This window comes from Emydura macquarii, unplaced genomic scaffold (assembly GCF_026122565.2).
Source record: "Emydura macquarii macquarii isolate MOO-44397 ecotype Brisbane River unplaced genomic scaffold, CSIRO-AGI_Emac_v2 contig_1027, whole genome shotgun sequence".
NCBI classification, from domain to species: domain Eukaryota; kingdom Metazoa; phylum Chordata; order Testudines; family Chelidae; genus Emydura; species Emydura macquarii.
Genome location: NW_027131164.1, coordinates 12,962,379 through 12,969,933, shown reverse-complemented (window position 1 = coordinate 12,969,933; position 7,555 = coordinate 12,962,379).

Here is a 7,555-nt window from a genome sequence, read left to right as displayed (position 1 = left end):
TTTTGCTCAAGTAAAGATTGAAGGATGTAGCCCATAGCCAAGGTCTATGGGGGAAAAAAGTGATTTCACTGGAAGTGGGTCCCAAGGTGTATGCAAAATGGCATGTGTGAGCAAACCAGATCACATCTGAGTAAACTTTTCTTCGCTGTGTCTCCCTGAAGCGTTATGAACTCAGAAGTCAACAGACTCTTTTGTTTTCCACTGCAGTGCTATAGTGTATTTGTTCATAAACTATGTAGAAGTTCTACTGGGATGTCACAGTTCAAAGGAGAGGACAGTTGGACATTTGTTCCCAAGTAAGTTGCAACAAAAGGCATTCTCACTACTTGCCATTGGATTACTTACCACCACCCTGCATCCTCCACAGCCTGGTAAACACAGTGGAGTTTTCCAAGTTCTGTACTATGAAGATGGACTGGTGTGAAATGCAGACAATTCTCAGTCTGGGGCTGAAGTGGCCGTATTCTAGAACAAAGGAGACCAAAAATACATTTGCATAAATGCCCATTTTACACAGACCCATTTGAGAATGAGGACCCAGGAAAGACCAAAATATGTAATTGTATATCCTCTAGCCATGGATTTCCCGAAGTTCTCATTTCATTCTTTGCTGCTGGGAATGTAATGTTTGAGCAATTGGTTGACAAACCACTAGGTATCATTCAAATTAAAATATCTTTCAAGGGCAAGATTTTCCCTCCCCCTATGTACCAGGGAAGGGAAGTAAGAGGGTGTACGCTCTAACATGGTATACCTGTATCACAAGGAACAGAGTGTGGGTAGGAAGGAGAACAACCTCTGTGAGGCTGCTACCTCCCCTCTGCAACAAGATGACTGCCCCTTAAGGGTAGTAAGGACAGCTGTTCTGTGTTGTGTCGCCTTAAGTCTTGGTACTTTTAGACAAGGAAGAGATAGTTGCTGGGGAAAAGAGAGACAGCAGCAGGGGAAGGACTGCTTCTTGTGAATCTCTCTCAGCTCAGGTAAGTAAGGGAAAATTATCTAGTGAGCTGCTGAAAGGCTCCTGAAGGAAGCAGCTGGAGAAACTTGTTGCTGAGCGTCTAGAAACACAGAGAAGGAGGGATGTACAACTCCCTGAAGCAAAGGGGAGAGACTGCATGCGAGAGTTATTATTTCAAGTTTATTGAGACGTAGTAGAACCTCAGCAGGGGAATTTTGTCTTTACCATTGGACTATGTGGAGTTCTTAAGGGCACTGAAAGAAGGGAAATGAAGGCAGGGCACTGACTACGCCATGTGTACAGGGTCTTGCCTGCCTGCCTTGTAGCATCCCCTGCTGGCCTAGTGGGTCCCTGCGGCGCCCTGCCTCAGAGGAGGTCTTTGGGACATGAAGAGGGCCTGGCTCGAAGTTTAATAATGCATGCAGACAAAGAGAAAAGGCCAGATCTTAGTGATGTGATGAAGAAAGAAGGGGCAAAATTTCTAGAGGGCTTGGATGTGTGTGGCAAGAGGTGGAAGAGTTGAAGATGAAACTCGAATCCTGGGCCTGAGTGATGGGGAAGATGGTGGTGTTGTCACCAGCTGGGAAGAAAGGAATACATCATTTAAATACAAAACACACAGTATAAAATGGTACAAGGATTGATCCTAAACATTCCCATCATGTTGCCTTTCCCTGAAAGCCAATGGGTTTGTGAAGACCTTCCTTTTGGCAAAGAGGCTTGGATGCAGCTCCTGTTGGCTTCTGTTATCACTGATCTCTCAGCTGGCTAGAGGGGAGTTAGTCTAACCTCTGGCTTGAGGTTTACTGCACACCCAGCTCTTACCAGTGAGGCAGATCGAGGTCAAGCATAGACATTTTAGTATTCTAGGTAACATAAATATACTATATTTGTACTGTGCCTTTAAGAATTGGGGTCCTAGGTAAACGGTCCTTCAAGACTGTAACTTCCTATTGATGAAAAAGATCTACTGATGATCTGCAGTCACTGATCTGCTACTCCACTTTATCAGAAAATAGTAAATACAGGCTTCTTTTATAATATTACAAGCAAGCGTGTGCGAACTCTCTATTAACAGTCATGATTTGCTAAAGCACAGCTTTATAGGACACAAACTCAGCTTCCCTTCCCTCCTTGCCCACGAGAAGATGGCTGTTAGGTGGGCTAGAGAGTAATGGGGTGGGATTCTGCTGCACATTGTCAGGGCGGGGAAGATGATTAATTTATGTTGTCACTTGGTTTGATCTGGGGTAAGTGATATGTCTGTTTGTTTACTCACCCAGAGCAATGGATGGGCGCTTTTTCATTACAGTCTAGCAAAAACGTGAACGAACCAATAAATAAGGCATTTTACTCTGTTCTTCTGTTACTGTGAATTCATCGCTTTATACCAGTGTGTGGTTGTTTGTAGTGACATAGGCTCTGATCCTGTGAGGTGCTGAACAGCCTTGCAGACTATTAATGTCAGGGAGCCAAACGCCTAGGTCCTTGCTTAGGGGCAGATCCCCTGCCGACGTCTGATGGACATTGTTATAGCTCCACTGACTTCAGTAGAGCCATGACAGCTTATACCAGCTGTGGATCCATCCCTCTATTTTCACCCAGGCCTTGTCTACACTAGAAAAATGTGTCAACTTTCAGCCACTGCTATAATTACAGCGGTGCCTGATGGCCACACTGCTCTTCTGTGTCCTCAAGAGGAGGCTTCCTGTGGACTCCCCCCCACACCCACTCCTTTGGTTCCCCCACCCACTCATTGGTCTCAGTCAGGAGCTGGAGCAGCCTGTGAGGACTTCTCCCCGCCCCAGTTCCAGCTGGCAGCCAAGCGGCAGTCGCTTGCACCCCTGGCTCGCAGCCAGGAGAGGGCTTGCAACAATCCGCTGCTTGCCTGGTCCCCGCCTGCAGTCAGGAGCCGAGAACCAGCCACCCTGGGCGTGCAGCAGCTGCGGCTTCTTGCCCAGCTGCTAGCCACTTTCTTGTCAATTTCACCACTCCAGCGGAGCAGTTTGACAAGCATGACAGCCCCTCCACCATTCGAAGGGGACACAGTGTCTACACTGACACTGCGTCACCCTAGCTCTGCTGACAAAGGCCCTACACCTCTCCTCAAGGTGGTTTTATTTTGTCGAGAAAACAGGGCAGTTTTGTCAGCGAGGGGTGACTGTAGTGGGTACAACGGCACTGTTTTCTTGACAAAAGCTGCCTTTTGTCGACAAAACTCTCTAGCGTAGACCAGGCCTTAGTCCTGGCTCAGGGAATACCCCTTAACCTGAGTTAAGAGTAATTTAAAAGCACTTCGGTATTTGGGCTCATAGGAGTTGTGGATGCCCTGACCCCATAGGACCGGGCCCATACATACCGTAAACGATGTTGCCTGGTTCTTTTACCTTCCGTAAACACGCTGCCAGGAACCCCTGCTCTGTGTACTTGCTGGGACGTTGTGCTCAGCTGTGTTCTCTTGATCCATTTTATTGACCAGCAGTAAAGAAGCGTTTCTGTCCCTTTCCAAATGTAATTGTTTCTCTGGCTCCTTATGGCTGCGGATTGAAATTCCTTTTGTATGGTGCTAACGGGGTGCATTCCTCCCTGAGTGGAAGGGCATCCCAGAGATCAGGGACAAAACCTGTCTTTCAATCTTTTAACAAGAAGAAGTGAGCAAATTCCTCCTTCTGCTCCATCTTTTCAGCCAGGGTGAGTGCTGTGCCAAGCTGGGGCTGCTGTTTGTTGACTCTATCTCTTTCTTTCCAGCTGAAATGTACACATAGGCACACAAAAAAGGGGATTGCTACTAACCTCCCTCTTCTGAGGCTGTCAGTGGCGTGTTCAGGCCCAGACAGTTAGCAAAACTAACATTAGGCATCTTCTAACTCACAGCAGTTATTAATTCAGAGACCTCCTCAATTTTCTGAAAGACTGAAAACTCCTGGAACATTCCTCGTTACCCCTATGGAAACAGCCTACTCTTTACTCTAGGGCAGTGATTTCAGATTCATTTGGATGGGATGTCTATGCAGGTAAACTACCTGTAAAAAGGATTACAATATGTTGTATTTTGAATCCATTTGCTGCTTATTATGTGGCAAATGATAATATTCCAGCCAAAAAAGTACTTCTGTATTCTATAAAAATGATCCGACGCAGCACTGCATGTAACTGCTGAATACCATGATATTTCCTTTCCATAAAGACCTTTTCTTTTTCTTTCCACCAAGCCTTGAAAATTAAGGGGTAGCTTTTCAAAGACACGAAAGGCAGTTAGGTACCCAGCTCCCAGCGAAAGTCAATGAGAATCGGCCATCTAAGTTGCCTTTGTAAATCTCCCCCATGTTCCATTGCTAATATATTGATTGACCTTATAGGCATCACTTGAAATCTGATGTTCGTTTCATCTAGTAATGCAATCATGTATATCCTGATACACATCGGTGTGCGTGGTTACCTCCCTTTGCCTAATGCACCTATGAGCCTTGGAGTGACTGTTTTATTTTGCTGTGATACCTCAGGGGTCGGTCCTAGGGCCGGTTTTGTTCAACATCTTTATTAATGATCTGGAGGATGGGGTAGATTGCACCCCCAGCAAGTTTGCGGACGACACTAAGCTGGGGGGAGTGGTAGATACCCTGGTGGGTAGGGATAGGATGCAGAGTGACCTAAACAAACTGGAGGATTGGGCCAAAAGAAACCTAATGAGGTTCAACAAAGACAAGTGCAGAGTCCTCCACTTAGGAAGGAAGAATCCCATGCACAGCTATAGACTGGGGACCGACGAGCTGGGCAGCAGCTCTGCAGAAAAGGACCTGGGAGTAACAGTGGATAAAAAGCTGGATATGAGTCAGCAGTGTGCCCTGGTTGTCAAGAAGGCTAATGGCATATTGGGCTGCATTAGGAGGGGCATTGCCAGCAGCTCACGGGAAGTGATTATTCCCCTCTATTCGGCATTGGTGAGGCCGCATTTAGAATATTGTGTCCAGTTTTGGGCCCCCCACTACAAAAAGGATGTGGACAAGTTGGAGAGAGTGCAGCAGAGGGCAACCAAAATGATTGGGGGCTGGAGCACAGGACTTATGAGGAGAGACTGAGGGAACTGGGCTTGTTTAGTCTGCAAAAGAGAAGAATGAGGGGGGGATTTGATAGCAGCCTTTAACTACCTGAAAGGGGGTTCCAGGGAGGATGGGGCTAGGCTGTTCTCGGTGGTGGCAGATGACAGAACAAGGAGCAACGGTCTCAAGTTGCAGGGCGGGAGGTCTAGGTTGGACATTAGGAAAAAGTTTTTTACTAGGAGGGTGGTGAAGCACTGGAATGGGTTACCTAGGGAGGTGGTGGAATCTCCATCCTTAGAGGTTTTTAAGGTGAGGCTTGACAAAGCCCTGGTTGGGATGATATAGCTGAGGTTAGTCCTGCTTTGAGCAGGGGGTTGGACTAGATGATCTCTGAGGTCCCTTCCAACTCTAATAGTCTATGATTCTATAAAACTAGTAAAGCCAAAGTGGCACTTGACAAATAGGCTCTGTTGAACTTCCAAGAATGAAGAGCAAGATGATGAAGGGGAGTACATGAGTACATGGACAGATGGCCACCTCATTACCTTATTGCCAGGGCTGCTTTGTAGAGAGTTTGGGGATCAAACAGAGGGGATTTAAACCAAACACCTCCGGTCAGAGCAGCAGAAGACTGTGACTGCCAGCAGGACTCTAACCTCTCTGTGATGGGAGTCTTCCATACTGGAAAACACTGACTGGGGCTTTTATTTTAAAATAATAATCAGCTCCCCCCGGATTGGCTGCTCCTCCTCTTCCCGCAGCTCCCTGCTTCCAGTGTTTCCATGCAGACTGATATGGGGAGAGGTGGCATGTGGCCAGCAGAGAGAAAAGGCAGCTGCTTAGGGCAATGATGTGCTGACTGCAACGATCCCCTATCCCAAATTTCAAGTGCTGTTGCAGTAACAGGTGACTATAAAATCGATATATATTGGGCTTGATCCTGCTCCCCGTTGAAGTCAATGATCAAACTCCCATTGACTTTAATGGGGAGCAGGATCTGGCCCCACATCTCTTTCCTGTGAGCCAAATCCAGGAGTTCTGACTCCATCAGATCAGGCCTTTGGGCTCCATGCTTGGAGGGGCTCCTCTGTGCCCAGAGTTCCCTGTGTTCATGCAGGAAGCAGGGATCAGGGTCAGCTGTGTCCACGGCAGCACTGCACTTTACTCAGACCCAGTGTGTGTGGGGGGGGCAGGGGGGGAGGGAGAGAAGGAAGTCAGGTGGGAGCACATGAGCCAGGCAGGCATCACCTGAGGAGTCCCGGACAGCATGGCTCAGGTGCCTTTTGGCAGCATGGAGGAGGAAAAGGCACTACCTGTTTGTGGCACCAAAATGAGAGGTCACTCAGGGTCGCAGTACTATCATTTGTATTACCGTAGTGCCTAGGAGGCCCAGTCCTGGACCCCATTGTGCTAGGTGCTGTACAAACACAGAACAATATAACAAGGGTTTGTCTGTTTCATAGAATAACAGGTCTGTCACCAAGTAAAGTGTGATTCGATTCTGCATAGCCAGGGTCAGAGGTTGGGAAGGAAAGTTAATATTCACCACTCTGTTTTTTTCAGGAACTTGGTCCCACCAGAAGATTTCTGTTTTCAGTCAGAGAATCCATGGGAGAAGCTTATCTCATGACAGCGCTCAGGTAACTAATTCAGTGTTCATGTCTGCAAGGCCACCTTGTGAATGTGAAATTCTTCTTCTTCTGTGGTACTTACAGTATTTTCAACAAAATGCCAATAGAGACAGTGCACTTCGGGTTTATGAGTTCTGGGTACCCATCAATGTACAGAAACTCTGGAATGTTAAGGGGTTTTGTTATCAACACTGGGAAGCACTGAAAATGTCCTTGATATTAAAGGATTGAAAGGAAATCTCTCCTTGTTGCCCATTAAGAGTCTCTTCTTGAAATGTCCCTCTCTTCAAGTTTCTGAGTCGTTTGACCAAGAATGTTTAGCTGTCGTAGACTAAAAGTTATTTATAGAAAATAGCCAATTGAAGGACATTAGAGGTTAAACGGTTTATTTAGTCTTTTAAAAAAAGACGTATTTTTAGCTTGAACACCCACCCTTTTCTTTAATAAAAGACTTGGACCCCACAGAGTAAGCAGAAAAAATTTCAGCTTTCCTATTGCAAGCTGCCTGGACTAGCGTCATCCTTCAGTGCACAAGGGTTAGTTATTAATCTGCCTTTCTAGTATTAACTTGTGTGTACATAAGGCAGCTCCTAACTTTACCATCATTCAGATGAGAGTGATTACATGAGAAAGGCAGGAGAATACGGCATCTGGTCCTAGTTTTCAAATCCTGGTGATTTCAGCTGAAGTTGTAAGTGCATAGTATTTCTGAAAATCAGTCCCAAATTTGTCAGTGATTTCCAGAGCTCTGTAGGCTGTTGCCTAGATCCTGGGACTCTGAACATTGTCCCAACCCGATGTGTTTTAAAATACAAGGCACAGAAGAAGTTGTTCCTGAGAGCGAAGCAAGTGTCATTCTGCTGTGGCAAGGAAAAGGATTTGGCTTCACTGATACAAACTAAATCAAGAAACACAACTGTAGAGGA